Source organism: Stegodyphus dumicola, chromosome 12 (genome assembly GCF_044657685.1).
Source record: "Stegodyphus dumicola isolate Sdum_Otavi_A_Nest chromosome 12, ASM4465768v1".
Lineage (NCBI taxonomy): Eukaryota > Metazoa > Arthropoda > Arachnida > Araneae > Eresidae > Stegodyphus > Stegodyphus dumicola.
The window spans coordinates 79,141,301-79,162,709 of record NC_140779.1 but is presented as its reverse complement, the minus strand read 5'-3'; positions in this window follow the sequence as shown (position 1 = coordinate 79,162,709).

The following is a 21,409-nucleotide window of genomic DNA, read 5'->3' as shown; positions in this document are numbered from 1 at the left end:
TCATATTTTGAAAAACTTTAACAAACTCAACAACAAGGATTTAGAGTGAGCAATGACAACACTCTACGGGGGGGGGACCTTTCTATCTCTAACGCGGGGAACTGTGAATCGGAAATTCTAAGATATGCTTATTTTAAAATTATTTTGCGACATTGCTATTGAACTGAATTTTATGATTTAAGTGCAAAGAACATGATATTTAATAAATAAAGGTAACATACAAAAGGTTAAAAAAATGCCTCTTTGGACGTAATTTAAAATCTGAAACCTTTCAGATTTTTATTTAGTTTTCTTATTTTAGCTTTAATTATTATTTTTAATTTTATATACGAGTATAATTATTATATATAAATTTATCATGGCCGCCAAGACGATATAGTTGTTAAAGGAGTCTATTGCGGCACCGAAGTGCCCGGTTTCGAATCCCGGAGAAGGCATGGATGTTTGCAAATGTATAGGGTCTTTGCGGCATAGAGGGGCACTCTAAATACATGGTTAGCCGAAAGTCCTCTCGAGAGGTTAGTGGTAGAGGAAGAGAGAGGGGAACCGCTCGGACCCGTCCCTCCCTCCGAGGTGCTCTTCGTCAAAATTGGGGCGGAACAGAGCGAAGTCGTACCGTCACCTGTATGATGCTCAAGGCTCTAGCCAACAACAGGCGCAATTTTGCACTTCTTGCCACGAAGAATTTAATGGGCTTTTGATGTTACTGTCGGATATGTGAGATAAATCGTAACAAAAGCACATGTATCATTAATTAATTAATATTTATATATATATATCTTTTCAATTCATTCAATTTTAATTGTTAATTAACTATTCCTTTCTATTCTACTCTATTTATTTATACTCTATTTACTATTCTACTCTATTTATTTATTTTCATTCACTTTTTCTCTCCTCCGAAGCCTCCAACACTTCTAGTTTCAGAATGATCTGAACTGCGTAATTTTCAGAAATTGAATGCAAAAAATTTAGCTATGCAAATCATTTTATAGAATATGAAACTTCATTCACAAATTTGTTTTATTATTCACGCTTAGGGCTAGAATTACAAACATTTTATCAAGCATTGCTATTTATTAATTATTATATTTTAAATAATTTGCTTTTTAGATTTTTTTCCCTGTTTTCCTTATTTTTCAATTCGGGTGGTGCAATCTTATGTCGTATCTTTAACCCAGTCTATTATAGTTTATTTACAGTTATAGCTAACAGTTTAATAATACTCCTTAACATATCAAAACAAAGCCCCTGCTTTTCTGCCAGAATGTTAATCAGCTACCGCGCGGGAATTCAGATTGAAGTAGAAAGAAGTACTGTTTAAGTTCTTTACCAATTAAATATAAACTGGAAAGTTTGAATAAAAGGTGTAAACGTTGTACTGAGATTAGTTACTTAGGGCCCATAGGCAAGGGCTGTGTTAGCAGTATTTTGTGACAACGGTTCTATTCCAATTCCCTGAAAATGTTGTATATTGTGCCAATGCAGTCGAATACAACATTCGCATGCATTTTAATGCATAAGGATTCTTGGGCGTATTTTAAGGACGTAAGCGCGAATACTTTAGATTTTAGAAAGCTTTCAAAGATAGCATTCCACTTGGCAAAATGATGCGTAGTTGATCTGGATCCCCATTCGCCCCACATGCGCTTTGGTCTAAATCGGTGGCGGTTTTACGGAAAGGGTCCATGCCATTTCATATACTTAGTGAAATGAGCTCAGCCAAATATTAAGAGCTTTCCAGCTTTTGGGAAGAAGTTAAAGCCTATCATGCTAGTTGTATCCATTTCCCAATAATGTTTGTTTATGAGTATTCCTTAGGACAGCTTTTAAATATAAGCTCTGTAGTGGCTTGACTACTCTATAAATATGAGGCTGTACAAGCTGGTCTCTTAGCTGTTGCGTCAGCGGTCGTATTTCTGGATATCCCAGCGTGAGCAAGAACTCACCGCAGTCTGAGCCTGTGAAGGTTCGGTACTGCAATAAAACATTTCTCATTTTTGAGGGATTGCCTTGAAGAGCTTGTAGGCTGCAGGTAAAGTTCGTGTATATACTGCTATCATGATGAAGTTTCGTTGCTTTCAATACAACCATCTCAGCTTAGATGATTGAACTGTTCTCGTTTAATTTCTTTTCTCAAATCTTCAGGCCTCCAGCGGGTTTCTGTGCTGTTTCTGGGTTCTCCAGGCAGTTTCTTTGAGCACTGATAGCTTGACATAAGTGCAACTGTAGGCAAACGGGCTGGCTGCAAGTAAGGTGATTTTCTTATGTGTATCGTAGGTACCAGCTAGTGTTTCTTAAAAAGACTTCCGCAAAGATAGCCTTCGAAACAGATAAGATAGATAGCCTTCGAGTTAGTTTGCCTTAATCAATTGATTTGACCTAACTATCCAAGTTTTATAGAGTACTCTCGCTTCAGCACGTTCCCGTCGTACCACCAGATGCAGAGCCCTTGTGGGACAAAGTTTTATATCCTCGAGAGATGCTTCAGCGGAATGATCTTTGTCGTGAATTCAAAAGATATTTTAATTTTGTTGCTATAGTAAAGTTCTAAATGGAGACTGCTTGTACCACACCGTGTTCCGCAACAACAAATTTTCCTAGAGGATATAACCTCTCCAACGGTTCTTCAGTACGTAGCATCAACAGGTGAAGCATGGCGTTGACAGATCTTAGTTTGTGATTTTAGATGGCAGGTTTTCGTCATTCCCATAGCAAGGATGTTTTAATATATAAAAACGTTGTGTAACAAAGCCTTTTTTTCTTATTTCATTCATTTCAACGTTTATTTATTCTGAAACTAGCATTAACCCTCTCATATTTAAATTCCTTACCAGTTTCTTTACAACACAATAAAATCCTCTCTGTTGGAAAAGTTGTTTCGAATAAAGATTCCATATGCAAACTGTTTATATCGGTTAACTCAAACTGCTTACATGGTTTGATACGAACTAAGTAAATTTTGATTTCCTATGTGAAATATTTTTAATGAAGCATACTTTTTGATTCCGTAAAATTTTAATTTATACCTAGTAAAATTTAAAATAAAATACTCTTCCCTAAAGATATTTCAGATACATCTTTAAAAATTATGAAAAGTTTTAAAGAATTTATATCAGTTGCATATAATATTAATCAAGACTAAAATAATGTTAAAATGTTTTTTAGAAATTTCACGTTTTGGACTTTTAACCTCCTAAGTTAAATGCAAAACAGTTTTCTGAGCTTTTCTCCCTTCTAATCACCAGATAAATCCCAAAGAAAAGAAATTTCTTTAAACAAAAGTTTAACTTCGGAAATCTTCTACGAATTTCTTACAAGCTTAATGACGCAATTACTTAAAGTTATTTTTCAGATTTCTTCCTAGACATGGTTCCCTTTGTAAGTTTGTCTAACGATAGTTATTCAAAAACTACGAAGTTTACCGATAGAATTCACGAATTAGCGTTGAACTAACATGGAATTAAGAGATTTAAACTTCCTAAGTACGAAAATTCTTAAGACAGAATTTTAAAGCAAATGAATTCTACCACAAGTTCGGATGAAAAAACTCCAAAAACTATCATTTGTGAAGAAAACAGGAAAGCATTAATTAATTAACCACTTTCGAGTAATTCTTCAAAATAATGGGGGATATGTCCTCAGACAATAAAACTGCAATTGAAGTCGCATATCAGAGTATGGAAGGAGTACAGAAAATTAAAAAAAATCACAACAGTGTAAATTTGTCGAAGATTCGTCCTACCAACTAACTGCAAGCGCATTGGATTTTGCAATAAATGAAAGAATGAAGTTGGTAGATGGGTGAAGGGATGTGGAGGTGGTATAGAAGGCTTCATTATCGACTAGGAGGATTGAAACGACCTACTAATAGGTCGCCGTCCTGTTGGCATGGCAACGCATTCCCTCCTCCCCACCACTAGTCTTTTCTTTTTTTTCTCTTTCTTTCTCTCTCTCTTTCTCTCCCTTTCTCTATCTTAACCCTTATGGATCTCGATGGCTGAAGTGATTCTTTCTCAATCGGCGCCATACGAAGAGGTGTTACCTCCTTCCCTTCTTCCTCCACTTCCCCAATCCCTATGCCCCTTCAGAGGGCGGCTTACCTCTAACGAGGTCCCGTCGCCCTTAAAGGCAGATAATAAGGGAGCGCGAAGGAGGACTGAAAAAAAAGTATAATATATAGATGAATTTGGAAAAGAGATGACAACCAGATGCCTCCCTGTTCCTCTTGGCCACACATCATAGCCAATGGAACGGCTTTTCTTGAGAAGGGTTGTCAATAGCAAAGTGTGGTCGAACAAAAGATTTTTGGGATTCACGCCGGCTTGATTAATAAGAATGTGCTTCTGCGAGCCAACCTATGATCTCTCGTATTGAGTTAATCCATCCATACTTTGCGATTCTGATGATGCTTTGAAGAGAGATGTAAGTTATCCTGAATGTATGTGGTGTCAAGAAATTTGAGAAAACCAGCAGTTTACGTCTACTATGCAATCATGTAATACATTTGAACTTCTATTTTTGAAAAGCAAACCAATAATTCTAGGAAGTACATGTGTAAGATAGCTAAATTCAATTCCGATTGACTGACAGTATAAATGCTGAATTAACTGTATTTTTTTATTTCAATTCCTTCAAAATTTTCCCGGTTTACTCTAATGGAATAAATGAATCACAAAATTTTAAACAAGGTTCTTATATAGTAACTTTAGTCATCTTGATATGCGTATATTTCTCTACATTTCTTGCGAGATATCGTAATGTTTCTCATATCCTCGAAAAACATCTTATACTAATTATAAAATTTAAACGTTTCTTCAATGGAATAAAATTTCATAGATTAACACAGAACCTCTTCAGTTTACAAGAAATTATTTTTGAAATGGTCTTACGTTATTTCGATTGAAAGTATTTTCTATTATTAACTATTTTAAATATGTACATTATTCACGAAATTTCAATTTTTCCTTGTTCTCGCACACAGTATTATTTTTATTGCTAGAAGCTAAACAATAGAGACAATTAAGTTCAACTATTACCGATTCAGAGAAAGATTCAACGGAGAATTCTTCTTGGTATTATTAGTGGTTATAGAACTCTAAGTTATGAGGCTACTTTTGTTCTTGCAGGAGTTCGCCTATTCATTTGAAATTGACTATAAGAATAATACTTTCCAGGTATTGGCAGTTGATTCTTTCGACGACTGCATAAAAGGAAATATCCGGCTACTTTAGAGGCCATAAATTTCTGCGATTATAAAGAGACTACTGAAATGAGTTTTCATATGGTTTTCTTTACAGATTTCAAAAAGGTGAGCAATAAGGTTGGTCTTTCATTTATTCTTTTTTGGAGACCAATCTGAGGTGTTTTTTTTTTTAAACACGTGTATGAAACGAATGCAAAGTTTTTCAGACAGTACTTCTGTGTATTTATCTTGCCGTCAATCGAAGCTCTATAAACTGTCAGCTCGTTTAGAAATAGCGAAATTGATATCTGTTTTGCTTATGTTCATGCTCATCACTACTAAAAAATAAAATAATACTGCTTACTATTAAGAAATATTCTTATGTAATATTCTGGACTCTGCGGCCATCTACAGCTGCTTTGTAACATCTAGACTAGGATGTCGTTTCCTTTATGAGAAGGTATTTGAGACTGAAATGCTCATATTCTATAAATAAGAATACAACTGATTGAATAAAAAGTGTAATGTTCAAATACAAATATTTTATTCATAATTTTATTGTTCTTGAGAATTATGAGAATGCCATTAAGGACATTGGCTCACTTATGGCAATGAAAAGCGATGTACTGTTAAATTTTCCTAGAAACATTAGATATTCTACGTAGCGTCAGAGTTTTACAGAATAGTAATTCTCACCAACCTTCGCTTTCGGGTCGGAAAGGCATTTTATCTAATTTAAACATAATTACTTTTTGTAAGGAAAGACATTAAAATTTTATTTTCTAAAACTGCGTCATTCATTACGGTTGATGCTTCCATATATATTCTAATACCAATACATTTTCAACTACCTAACTTGTCAAAAATATACTGTTACCTTACTCAATATAAAAAGTTTATAAAAAATAGATAAAATTCTGGAAAGAAAATGGAAGAAACGAAAAATATTGTGAAATTAGCTCTGTTTCTTTAAACTCACTCAATAACAAAACAAAATTAATTGATTGATCGATTAGTTAATTATGACAAAATCTAGATAAATATCTACGTTGGGAAAAGTGCATTTTGGATTTAAAAAAACCAACTATCTCGTATTTAGGATGCACTTAACGAAAAGAAAGAGAAGGTGTTTCGATTTGACCTTTAAATTCCAAGGATACTGAAATATACTATAAATATTTTTTAAAATTTTTTATGTTATCCAATAGCTTATATTTCGAGATATGGGGGAAAAAATTTAGAAAACAAGAACCTGTTGACTTGAAAAAAAAAATACTTAAATAATTTTTGTTATTAAATATTTCTTGATGTTACAGGTGTAACCTGATGGCAAAACAAAGAAAACAAAATCGAACAAAAACAAAGTATTTTAACTTCAGAATGATTTCATAAACAAACAACTGAAAAAGAAGGAATATTAAGAGACATTATTTCTTCTCATTCACTTAAGAAAAGTAATAGACAGAAGAAGTGCTTCTGAAAAAAAAGGAACAAGACTTGGTTAGCTCTAGAAACCATGTTTAGGAAATTCTGTAGAGACATTACTATGATAACTATGTAAATATGTATGAACTTTTTTTGCGTTACAGCGTACTGTAGAAACCTCCACACGTATTATATTTAAAGATTTTTGAAGGCCAAAACGCCCGAGACAAGCCTTTCATCCAAAGACCAAAGAACCACAGCCGCCGGTGTGTGTGTGTCTGTATGGTGTATTGAGAATACGGCAAAGTACACTAGGGAAGGGATGCCTTAGTGGAAGACTTTCTAAGGAAAACTGGCTCGTATACACGTTACGCATGGAGAAAACCACGAAAATGCCCATGCAGCCAGCCCATTCGCGGGACTCGAACCTCAGACCGAACTACCAGTGTTCAGCGATTTTACCGTTCGGCCGCTGGTGGGCTTCCGCAGCTGCCGGAAACGGCCGAGATTGCAATGTTATTATCTTTCCTTCCCGGAAGGTATGCAGTAGCAGACGCAATCTCTCCAAATGCATTGTATCAGTTTATTGCGACAGCTTGTCCTGAGAGGCTAATGGAAGCTTCCTTCTTAGGAAGAATAAGTGATGTCATTTGAAATCTTCACACCTCTTTGTGCGTTAATAGAAGGAAAAGACTGGGACGGCGTTTTGCTGTACAAGTTAGCGAAGGCTTCGGTTTTTAAGCGTTAATGTACATGAACATTATAAAGAATATTCGAATTATACCTGAAAGTACTGCGTTTTTTAATCAATAAGAAATAAAATAATGCAATTATTTACTCTACAGCCGTGAAGTTGTCTTGAAAATGAATACTTAAATTCCGAAAATCGTAACATTTTTTAGAAAGCATGCTGTCAAGTTATTTATTCGTATTCAGAATATAAGAAGGCATTTAACGCATTAATGAAAAACTGCATTGTTGACAAAAGATGCATGTTTGCCCACATGAAAGTCAGTATTATTACCTGCAACAAGAAGAACACGTTTTAATGCAATTACTGTGGATATTTTATTTTTAAACGGCTAACTTAATGGAAAATTGAAACCACTGAAGACGATTTATTCACAAGATAGCTTGCAACTGTTAAAGACATAATTAGTAAATTTGGATCATAGTGCTTAAAAATGTGATAAAGAGACATGTACTTTCTTTTTAGAACTATTTCTGTTTCATACTTTTCTTTCTTATTATAGCAAACCTGAAAATAGAAAAAAAAATTGGACAAGTTAAAAGAAAAAAATAAAAGATGTAAACTGTCCTTTTTTTAACAATTATTTTATAAATTCCTGATTTTTCTATTAATGTGAAAAAGTTATATTATTTTCAGTTAGAAATAAAACCTTGTTCATTGTAAATAAACATTGAAATCAGTTAACGATGCGCAGAAATGGGTCGCTCGAATTTTTAAAATTCAATACAATCAATATTTAATAGAGGGAAGAATATTTTATCTTTACGATGATATAGTACATATATTTTTCTGCGATCATTATTTTTTAAATGTACAACTTAAAAATATTTCTTGCAATTTTTTCATATTGCATGACATCTTGTAGCGTAAAATAGCATAAACTTCCATTTTCTAAAATACGGAAGTGAAGCACTTTTCCAAAGAAATGTGTAATACGCAAAGGATGATAAAAAATGTTAAATTACGCGATAACAAAATACCGTCTCTTTAAGTGGAAAATACTAAATTTTCATAAACTTGTCCAATGTATAAAATACTTTAAAAGCAAGTTTAAAATTCATGCTTCGATAAAATAATTAAAAAGGAAGTTAAAACTTATTGATTGAAAATTCAAAGGAAAAAAAATTGCGTTATTTCATGTCACAACCAATGCAGTTCTTTTTATTAAGTCAAATATAATCTTTGATTCACACTCAAGAATATCACAAGACTAGATTTCAACAATTACCCTATAAATATTACTCTGAATATGAAAACTCATAATGAATAATGCAGTGGCTTTTTACAGTGTAACAAACTCATACACTCACTCACAGGCTGTTCATTTTATAACTGCTTGACCCGTGTCAGTAATTTGTACAACACTTATCCAGTATTCAGTATTAAACGTAATATTAGGTCTGTCGAATTTCTTCTTTATCTTAGAATATCGTTGCGTGGGTACGGTTTTGTAATAGATTGCACGCACAGAAAATCGACTACAGTCAGTAGTTACACTTTAAACTACTAAGAACGTTAAACATTGCGCAATGCAAAATGCATCTAAAAGCTTGCAGTGCTCTCAATACTTCGTAGTCACACTTAACTAAAAACTGAGAAACTGATGATCTCTCCGGTCATATATAATTTTCTCCCGGTCGCTGAGAAATCGTTATTACCTTCCATTTCTCGAAATTACTGGAAAATATATGAGGGATAGATACGATTACAATTACGTATAGGGATCAAATGCATTTATTCAATTACAGTACCGATTATAGTTATACAGGTACCCGACCAAAATGTCTCTAAATGGTCGCCAAGTTTGGCGAGTTTGGGAAATTTCTCATCAAATTTGGCAACAAAAATTAGCGCTAAAGCCATCGCCAGCTTGGCGATATCTCGTCAGTTTAGTTAGATAGCCATTTACTCCAATGCTATTTTAAATAGACTTGCCTCTGTAATCTTATTTTTCCGGCAAAGTAAAAATGTTTTTGCACCTAGGCAGCTGAAGAAGTTGGTTCTGTATTTAAACCTTCGAAACTAGTTTTGCAGAATTTACAAACATAACGCTGATTCTCGTTGTTTAACTTCTCCTCTAAGCACCTAAAATATTATTTTATGAATAAATAAATTATCGCAAATAAAGAAAAAAATATTTAAAAAGTATTTATAAAGGAAAGCTGTCATTTACTCAATAAGGAACTATGTAACAAACTTCCCTTTAAAACAATATTTTTTGTACTTGGTATTTATGTAGTTTTAAAATTTTAATGTCTCATGATGAAGAGTCATGAAAGACGCAGGTGTGCGCATAACAATGTGCGTGCGGAAATAGTGTTTGCATTGATTTCCCAAAATTTTTCTTTATGTAAGACCTGTTAAATTTACACAACATGTAAAAGATATATAAAAAAAACTCTAAATTCAAATTTCGGTCATCAGAATGTACGTGCTCGTGCGTAAGAAAGACTAAGCTTGTTCGTTAGATTTTATGGTTCTAGATACCACCGTCTTTCTACAAATCAACAAAATTTTGCCCGATTCTTTTATTTTAGTAATAAAAGGAATGATATTTTAATTTAATTTGTATGAGTAATCCTTATTATATCGAAGCTAATCGTAATGCTCCAAAATGTAACAAGTCAAACATCTGTTGACACAAAAAAGACTTTAAGCGTGTAGCTCGTTTCGCGGAAAAAGCTGTTTCTAAATGACATTTTGAAGAATTAAAAGCGATCAAAAATTAAAAATGTGATGCTTTAAAAGAAAAATATATATTTTCCTCCCAAGATTTTGAAATTAATAACAAAAGTGATCTGGAAAGAAATGCTTTAATGCTGCATTTTTGTAAAAATATTTAATAAAATCTCAAAATAAACGTCATCGTTTTGGTAAAAAAACGTTCTTCTTGCAAATAAATAAATGTCAAAAATTTCGGTAAATAAAAACCTACAAAGCATTATGATATTTCGTTTTAAATATTTCATTTAATTTCTTAATAAGAAAAAACTATTTTACGGATTATCTGAATATATATCTATTTTTAATACAATGTTATATTTTAATTGCACAAAATAAGTTGCATTATTAATAGTTAAAGTATTATTTACTATTTTTCTAAAGCGTATTTTCACATTTAAATTGCGTTGAAATAAATCCGACACTTTGAGAAAAGGCATTAAAGAATGTCGATATTTTATGCTCAAAAATTCTTATGAATCATAGGCATTTATTTAAAATTTATCCCGTCTTATATTGTGAATATATTTTAAATTTTTAAAGAGAAATCTGATTAAAGTTACATCCTCTATTTTCATGTATAATGAATTCAAAATATTAAAAATGAAAGAAATCATTACTCATGTAATCAAATGTTATATATACTTATATGTTTAGTTATTATCTAAATTATCCTTGATGAATCCTTCTTATTATTCAAGAAAGTTATGATAAATATTTCTATCTAATGTGGAACCAGATTGCGCTTAGCGTGGCTGGTAGAAACAGCCAAAATAAAATTAAAAGATAAAGAATGGCTGTGAGGCAGGCTCGTGGGATAAAATAGTGCGCCAGAAATATTCATTTAAAAATTTTACATAAGTGTACTTAAAACGTAATTTTTCCTAAATAGCCCTCAGATATTAAGTTTGTTAATAATCAGTAAACCACGTCAGTCAATCTGCGGAAAGCAAAAACTTATCGTTATTAAAGGATAAAGAATCCGTATTTATGTATGTTCTTTGCATAGAGGAAAAGCGGCGTCCTTCACTCGAAAACCTGCATATCAAAGCCTCAATTTTTAATTTGCTTTATATTTCTATCATATTTTGTGCTAATTTAACAAATTGCTTTATTAGTAAACTTATAAGGTATTTCTCCCGCTTTCTTGGCATGCCTTCGTGGTGTGGTGGTCTGCACACTGGGCGCGTATTCCAAAAGTCCGCGGTTCGATTCCTGGCGAAGACGTTGCTAATTTTTCATTTCCTCAGCCTCCAAAATAAATTCTAATGGCTCCCGAACTGACAGTGGCGCCCGAACTAAAAGGGTTGTGGATAATGATTCTCCTCACCTAGGATTTGGTGACTGGGTCTCCTAAAAACCCTAGTCCCTTTTAAAAGGGGGAGTATATAAGGTATTTCTCCCGTCTTTTTAGCATGCCTTCGTGGTGTGGTGGTCTGCACACTGGGCGCGTATTTCAGAGGTCCGCGGTTTGATTTCCGGCGAAGAGGTTGCTAATTTTTCATTTCCTCTGCTTCCAAAAATAAATCCTAATGCCTCTACCAAGCTAGCAAACAGAAACTATATATATAGGGTGATTGACACGGAACTACAGTTGTGTCTGCTGTCTTCAATTTGTGTAATAAAAGGAAAGGAAACACTTTATATGTGAGCTAATATGCGTATTTCCAGTATATATATATTGAAAGGTACAGCATTATACAAAAAAATAGCATAAATATATCACAATATATCTCAAGTAAAGAAGTTCTTCCACATTTCATATTCTGTATTTAATTGTTAAAAAATAAGATGCTTTTGTGCAGTAAAAAATAAATTGCTTTAAAATGTTTTACTTAATTAATGCCTTTTTGGAGCTTAATTAAAAATAATTATCATATTAAAGAAACTATATAGTCAGCTGCTGTATTCATTTCAGTTCATTGTGTAATTTCTGTTGCAAGTCTAGAATCGTTGAACTGAAATGATCGATTTAGTATAATTAAAACCCAATGCTTTCAGTTCTTCATTAAAAATCATTGCAGATTTTCAAGAAATTACATAAGGTAGACCCAATTGTATTTCTCTGTCCAGACTCATTAAATATTTTACTATATATATTTTTCTTTATACTTCCTTGTACGAATCAAACAAAGTATTATAATTGCGAAAATTTCCGACATCGTATTTCAAAAGCAATAGTCATTTTGACCGTTCCCGAATCCATTTGAATTATTTTTTTTTCGCGAGATGTCTGTAGGTACGGACGTCCTCTCCCCCTTCTGAGAATCGACTGGTCGGCAACACTCGGCGTTCTGGCTAGGTCCTGTACATAGACAGACTTGATTCATGGGATAGATATTCATTCTTCGCAGTGACTAGAATCATCGTTTGTTGGGTGGTAGGTTCAGGCTTGGCAGGGACCGTTCTGGTACTCTCTCGTCCGCTCCTTTGCTGTGTGGACGTTACATGGTTTGATAACAAAGGTTGTCTTTGTCTTCACTTGGTCAACGCTGGAAGTTAGACTGTGCAGACATTAGGTTATTTCGATACAGGAGGCATGAAAAATGAGCAATGCCCTTGCTTAGACTCGAACCGAGGACCTCTCGAATTTGCGTCCAGCGTGCTGACCACTACACTACGAAGGCATGCTAAGAAGGCGGGAGAAATATCTTATATACTCACCCTTTTAAAGGACGATTGGGGTTTCAGGGAGCCCAATCGCCAAATCCTGGTGGTGAAAAATCATCATTCATCACCTTTTAGTTCGGGCGTCACTTGTAGAGACATTAGGTTAATTCGAAGCGGGAGGGATGAAAAATGAGCAACGCCTTCGCCGGGAATCGAAATATGGACCTCTGGAATACGCGTTCAGCGTGCGGACCACCACACTATGAAGGCACGCTAAGAAGGCGGAAGAAATACCTTATAAGACTACGACGTACTGTGTTCTCTATATTGCTGACTGCTTGCCGGTCCCCATTGACTTGTGTTACTTATTTCAAGACTGTGTGCATTTTTGTCCCCCTGGGTTGACCGAAGGGTTATGCTTCTTTAGATCGCTTTTGGGGTTGGGGCATTATAACAGCGTAAAGGCATCTTAAGCCTAAATCTGGGAGACCGTTCTCACTAATATACTGTACTTACGGACAACATAAAGGACTGTTTTTAACAAAACAGATCGTAAAATGGATTTAAAGGGTATCAAAAGGGATTTTTTTCACCACGTCTGCGCGACGTACGTATGTATCTCGCATAACTCAAAAACGATTAGCCGTAGACTTTGAACGTTTTTCGCAATCGTTAGTTATATACTTTTATTTATAGAAGTGTTTTAAATGAGGAAAATATTCATATTTTTCAGTATCAAATTTAAAATACTATATAATAAAATATACTTATATAATAATAGTTTATGTATGTAGTTAGTCTAACAATATTTAATATCAATTTCTCGTTGTAAATATCTAACAGTATTTAATATTAGTCTGTAGTTGTTCTATAAATAATATTTAATAAACCGTAAGAGGAAGTCGTGTGGTGTGCACATGAGGTTTTTTATTGAAACTATTATGGGCAGCTAGCTGGATAAGTTGCTAGATTTTTAAAATAATCCTTAGTTTAAATCACGGATAGGTGACCTTTACCGGCTACATTCAAAAGTTCAGTTTGTAGTTGTGCCCCTTTCTGAAAAGACGAACTCTGTTTGAGAGCTATAGATGGCGCTGGTTGTGAGGGCGGCGAGTGAGACGGGTGTCAGGTGCCCCTACGACAGTATGATGGATGAGGGGGCCTCTTCAATGGGCCCTTCTTCCATCACCCTGAGTCGCTCACCCGTGACTGGCCGAAGCACTTCCTGGGCCTGTCAAAACATACACTGCCCCGAAATCCCTAAGATTTTTCCCCTCTACTTTTTTCCTCTTCTTATATTTATTTTTCCACTGATCCTGTGCATTCTCACTCAGCGAGCTGCTATCTCATCCTCGAGTTGTATAGGAAAAGAGTGAAAAACATGTCACAAAATGTCTCTGGATTATCTAAGCATCTCAGTTGCACGTGGCCCTCTTTCTTCCGCATATTATTTCATTCATTTGTCAAGTTTTAAAGCTGTTGAGCCCCTTTATTCTTTACCTGAAAGTGTATAAAAGTTTTCTGGTGTTATATGGTTTAGTTAAAGCATAGAAAAAAGTCTAAGAAATTTCTGAAGACTAGTGTTAAACACATATATGAGAAAAACAGAAGCTTCGAGTAATGCGCTACGCCTCTTTAACCAAGTTGTTCATCCGCATCTATACGAATTTCATCATTTATACAAATACCTGAAAATCATTTAAGTTTTTAAAATAATATCTCTGTTAAAAGTCTGAATTTATTCCTTAAACATACACTGAAATTATCACATTATTCTTTTCTGCCTTGATCTGCAACTTGAAATCATGGAAAACCCATGCAGTTAAGTTTTTAAATGTCCTTGAATCCAGTTATCAGAGATCTAATCCTGCTTATCCGTCCAGGAAACTTGAAAAATCAAATGTGTTCTCTCTCGATTTGAATCATGGATCTGGCATTTGTTAGCTGAAAATGCTAACCACTTACAGCTTGAGAGCATTCACGAGAAAAAATTCGATTATTATCTATATTCCTTCCTCTACTTAAAGGGCGAGTGGGGAGAAGCACGAATCCCAGTTGAAAAAATCCCAGCGCTGACGAGTCTACCACATTTTAATTCGGGTTTATTTTGGCACTGATTTTATTTATATTTTGGAGTTTATATAATTACTATTACGGATGCCTAATGGTAATTGTCATCCACACATAATTTATTTTGTAATGTAACTCCTGTACTATAGAATTTGCGCACAGTAATTATGATGCTCAAAGTTTTCGCATCATTTGTATATTACTAGATTAATAATATTACTGATTTGTCGACTTTCGAAAGACAGTAGATTTCCCTCAGGGAATGGTATACAATTCCGTTTGGTTCACCATCATGGTCGGAAGCCATCTCAGCAGCGCCCTCACTCACCTTATAAGGTAGTTTCTCCCTCGTTCCAATATACCTTGGATGTGTAATGCTAGCATACTCGGTACGTATTCGAGAGGTCATGTTTCAAGTCCTGGCGAGAGCATTGCTGGTTTTTCATGTCTCCTGCTTAAATAAACTAATGACTCTGCAGTGGCGCCCGAACTAAAAGTTGATGGACTATAATTCGTCACTATCAGCATTGGGCGATTGGGTCCCCTTATCCCCATTCGCGCTTTCAAATGGGGAGTATATAAGATATTTTCTCCCTCCTTCCAGCATACCTTTGTGGTCTAATGGTAGCACATTCGGGGCGTATTCGAGAGGTCGAAATTTGTGTCCCGGTGAGGCATTGCACATTATTCACGTCTCCAGCATAAAAAAATCTTAATGATTCTACAACCTTTATCATATTTTCCTGAAGGCAAGGAACATGATATATCAAATAAATCAATGCCCGCCAGTATTCGACCCGTGGATCCTTTATTTGCTAGCTGGACGTGGTAACATCTTACAATACAATAGCACACGCGAAGACAATGCAGTAATTTCTTACAAAAAATACGTTTTTGTTTTTTAGGATTCGTATTCATTCGGAGAAGCATTTAATTTATTCTGGCGTACTTCTCAAGGACTATGAAAGCCAGCAGGTATAATCTTTGTTAAAAGATTGTTGCAGAATATTACCTTGTCCTATATTAAATATCGGAGAACAAATGAAGCATCCACGCCACCTGATCTGTTTATATTCATTAAATGCTACCCGAATTCTATATCGTTAGCCTAGATGTCTAAACCGCTAGACCACTGATAAGTATTATAATTTAAAATTATGAGTAAAGTATAAATTATACATAAAATAAAATTGTAACCATTTTTTAATAATGAATAAAATGCAAACTAATATATTGGATCATCCCATAAATAATGCGGATTTTTTTGTAATTTTTCTTCTATTATTTTTTAAAAATCAAGTTAAAATTATTTTTTTATTCTAAAATGTACTCTTTATTCCCTACTAGGTCTTAATTACTGTATTACGCTGGGATTTTATTCCAGGAGTCCTCTTCTAACTCTACAGATTTATCAGGAAGAGGTTCATCTTCTAGGCTATAGTTTACTAGTTTCTGAAACCACCTTTGATACCGGCATACGCTTGTAGTCCGATCTTCATATGCTGCATAAATATTCCTATTTATAATTATTTAACTGAACACATAAATCAAAATAGACCGAATATTCTCCTTTGTTAATTCAATGTAGCTTAATTAATGGTGAAATTCAACTTCGCTCTTTTAAACGTGTACTGAGAATAAGATGATAAAATTTATACTTGCTTTTGTTGCAAGTTGATTCCGGTATTTTATCCAGTCCGTCTCCGACTTTTAGCTCAACTGAAAAGACTGCATTATTTATGAGATGACGCAATGCAAAAAAATGGCAGGATTTAACAACATTTCAATGAAGGATTCAATTAGTAAAGAGCATCGAAGTGAACATGAGATCAGAACTTTAGATCTCATGAATACGACTGGCAGCTTAATCCGAAAAAATAAGGCAAAATAATATTTCTAAATTGTTAATAGATTAAAGCAGAACATAAATCGTATATTGAATAAATTTTTATATTAAATGTCCATTTATTTAAAGAAACAAATACTGTTTATGCTTGATACTTGAATTTCTTCAGTACTTTTTATGAAATTCAATTAATTTAAAAACCAATTAATGGCTTCTTTATTTTCAACGTATTCAATAGATTCAGCTTAATTTTGATAATTAACATCAATGCTCCCACTATATTCGAATTTCTCATTTAAACTTAACTATAAAAGCAATGTATAAAAGGAACAAAACCAAAAATATGAGTATCTGAAGCTACCTGCAATCCAAAAGTTGAAAGATAATAACCACTAACTGAAGCTGAAGTCAGAAACCCTTAAAACTATTACTAGCAGAATTTGTATAACTATATTATTTTCACTTAATTTATAATTTCAACTTTTTGGGAAATAAAATATGTAAGCATTTTCCTGACTTGTAAACGTAAAGTGGAATGGACAACTAAGAACAGCCCTTGGTAGATGTTGCCACTGAGCGAAACGTAAGACCTCTAATTCAACCTCTATGTGCCCTTGAGCACAAGCAGTTTTCAGAGTACCATCATTTGGTGAGAAGTAAAATCTTTCGGATTCAATGTATACATTATTAACTAACATATTAAATGACTTGGTAAAGCAATAAACACTGTTCGTAAAATTAAGTCTTTGTTTAATTTTTAATAATGTCTTGTATGGTTATAATATAAAACATATTTAATTTATGCTATATATGCAACATGAGCAGCTTTGTAACGATTTTTAATTTAGTAGCGACGGTTTTTTTCCTTTCTAATTATGTGTGTTAGCCACTGCGTCACAAGTACTTTCCGAAAGCTGTCATATAATATATTACAATCTTTTGCACTTGAAAAGCTACTGGAGAGAACCGCAACACCCAGTCGGAAATTTTCAAGTATAACAAGTTATCATATACCATATTTTTAGTTCAGACCCCTGTAGAGACTAGTAGGCTTTTCGGAGCGAAATGCTTATTCTATATATAAAATTGTAGATTAATTCTGAAAATAAAATAACTTAATCCATTATTTCCATTAAAATATAGTTAAATTATTTTTCTCCTTTTAGTGCATCAATTGTCATACCCCATGAAAATGAAAATGAAATGAAAGCTCCGTGTATAAAGTGTTTTTAACATTATTTTACATTCTGCTTTTCTAATCTCAGTTACACGTTATCAGTGATGAAATTTTTAGTCATTATTAAATTGCAAGCAATAAATTCTAAGAAAATTATGGAATTTAATTTCTTTGGTCACTTTATATTTCTAGATGGAGAATAACTTTCTTATTAGTTTAAGGAATTTTATTCAATTTTCTACACAATTATTCCCTATATACCCAATGACAGGGGCAGGAAACCATTATCATTACTTACATACATAATAACACTTGCCAACTACTCGATAACTCGCAGCAAAATTCTGGTCTTACTAATAGTATAATAATATACCCGTATTTGTCTGCTCGATTTGTGTTATCCTCTACAAATGTTCTCATAGAAAATACGTGTTAATTATACTTACTGGGCACCTAAGGGAAGAACGCTGAATAGGTATTTGTAGAGAGAAATAAAGAAAATTAAAATTAAATTTGCTTGTGCTTAAAATAATACAAAATCAACATTTTTTACAAAAGCTGGTTTAACCTAATTATTTTGTAGAAATAAACTAAAACATGCATACAATTTCCATCAATATTTGTCAGCTATAATAGCTTTGTATTCTGAAATTCTCATATTTGCATATTCTTCTAATTTCCTTTTCGATTCCTTTTCTTTCAGACCACTTTACTGTTGCGCGGAAACAACGTCAAAATTATTTTGGGACAATATGATAGTTTCTAAGGTATTCATTGCATTTTAAATCTTTTCTCCACAGTGATGTTTTTAATGCTGAAAGCGAGAAGTTAATTTTAAGATAAAAATAATACTAACATATCAAGTGCCGTGCTGTTCTGCCTGTAAAGTATGCATTTTGACAATACTGAGGTTACAGCAAAGAAAACACCTCTACACTAGGTTTAGATGCAATATAAATAAAGAAAATAAGAATGCATTTTGAAGAGAAAGATTACATGCTTGACATTCGAGAAGTATTTCGGCAAAAAGTGTTGACAATGATTTTTAAGGAAATCATTGACACAGTTCAAATTTTAACCGAAACCGTATAACCACATTCTGTCCTTAATCGGAAGAATTATGTTCAGCCAGATGCAATGATGCAAGTTTTCATCTCATCATATGAACAAACATTACTGTACTTCTTCGCGAATTTCCTACCCCATCAAAGTTCTAAAAATTTTTTAAATATTTAAGGAATTTTTTCCTTTCTTCAATGCGTTTAGTGAACGAGCTTTCCTAAATTTTAAAATGGACACGTTCATGTAGTGACTGTTTTCGTTTTAGTAGCAAAGATAAATCCGCGAAAATTACATGCGAAGACCACGCAGAAACTTTTCTTTTAACTGTTGAACTTACGTAAGTATAATTCAAGAGCCAACCTATCACAGCGAAGCAAACACATAGTGATATTCACTCTACGATTTCGCTGAATCAACTGCACATTCACCTTTTTTAATTATTTAGAGATGATATGAGATTAAGAAGATGCAGAATGAAAACAGGAAAGATTCAAGTTACTGGAAAAGTAGAAGTGAAGATATCGTATTAGGTATTGTAATGTTAATATACTATGCCGTCTTATTCAAATGCAGCTTTATTTCAAAGAAGTAATATCGTGATAATTACCTATGGTTTATGCATGACTGCTTTTCATTTATTATGCCCTTCCTGTATCCCCTTCTTTCGGAAATTAAATCATTCGCATAAAGATTTCCTCTCGATTTGCGGGCGATGAAAATAATAAATAAAAGGAAAAAATACACTAGGAATTTCGATATTTGTTTACCCTCCCATATTAAATAATGTGTCATCCTGCTAAACACAAAACTTCCTCAATAACCTGACAAATAATCAAACAATCAATTTTATAAGATATTTTCTCAAACTTTGATGTACGTGAAATTACGTGCAATGAGTCACAGAAAGTGTTACACAAAGTAAATCATATTTTTTGCGTGTTCTTTCCTAACCACCTTTTTGCGTGTTTTTTGCTAATAAATTAACTAGCAAAAAGAATCAGAAATCCAATTTAGAAAGCCCTCTTACACGTAAAAAGAACTTATACACTGGTTTTCAACACCCCACAGCTATGGCACCATTTAAAAACTGGAAGAACTCGGCATGTTGCTGAGGAACCACTTTAGGCACGAATAGAAGAAACTAACCGGCATGCGATAAATCTATGTAATTTTCGTACAGTATCTAGAGATAAATGAGCCATGAGGTATAACGTCTGTACGGAGTAATTAGTTTGCCAATTTTTAGAAGTTCATCTAAATCGCTATATTAATTAACAAAACCGACAACTTCTTCTAGTTCATTACTACAAACATCGTTCTTGCTTATCTGTTCAAGAATCCAGAATCAAGGCTTTCTTAGAATCCCATGATTTTACATAACACCAGGCTATCTTGTTTTTGAATTTCACTTTTGCTCTACCATTTCCGATAATTGTTTTCTGCGGGAGTTAATGGGCTACTATTCAGCCAGCGGCATCATTTTTTTTAAACAGTGTTCAACCCTGATTATTTTCGTACAGAATTTCAGCTTGGTCAGCCAATGTTCTCAAATTTATATAAATTATTAAGTTTCTCGTCTCTAGGGTCCTACCAGTGACCGAGTGGTTGAGACTGATGAGCACTGGTAGTTCTACCTGGGTTCAAACCCGGGAAAACCGGCTGTCTGCAAGTTTGTTTTTTGTGGATTTCCCTATGGTGTAGTGTAAACGCAAGTCCATTTCCCTTAGGAAATCCTACAGGAAAGCATCCCTTCCCTTAGATAGCTCTCCTGTGCTTCGCCTGTGCCATATTCGAATAATCTAACCTTTCCAATCCAGCAAATGAAAAATGTGCTCTTGCAGTGATTCAAACTACAGATCTCTCATCCGCTGGCAGGACATAGATGCTAAGCACTTATAGCACGAGAGCAAGCACAGAGAAATTCCAGTATTCCCTATAGGTTCCCCTATTCAAAAAGCGACTAGAAAAAGGTAAGAGACTCATTCGGATAAATTCAGGAGGTAACGATATGCTAATCGTTCATAATATGAATTAAATCGCGAAACAATATCTTATTTCCTTACACGTTTTTAGGGGGGCTAGATTGGCTAATATACAGTTAATGAGGAAATTCATTCGTGATTCCAAATATTTTATTTTAACTTTAACGTCTCAGACTGAATAAACGATTTAAAATTTTTGAGTACATTTACTGTGAATTAGTATATTTAAATAAAAGCCAGACTTATAATCGCAGTTTTTAAAATAATTTACTTAAATCAAAATGAAAATAATGTCGCTCGACTTCTAATACAATTCGAAATGCAACTTCATAAAATTTAACGCATGATTAATTTGGAAAAGCAGTTATTCACCACAAAAAGAAAACCCATCTTTCTATTTTAATTACGTCAGACTTTTGTAATTCAGGAGAAGGAAATAATTGTGATAAATTTAAAAGCTTCAAGAATCATTTGTTTATACAGAAACGATGATAAATCGCAGCTAATTAAGAAGAAAATAAATATTCTACCAACTTAAGTGTCTTAATCTAGAAACGTATGACCGAAGCTATGAAAAATT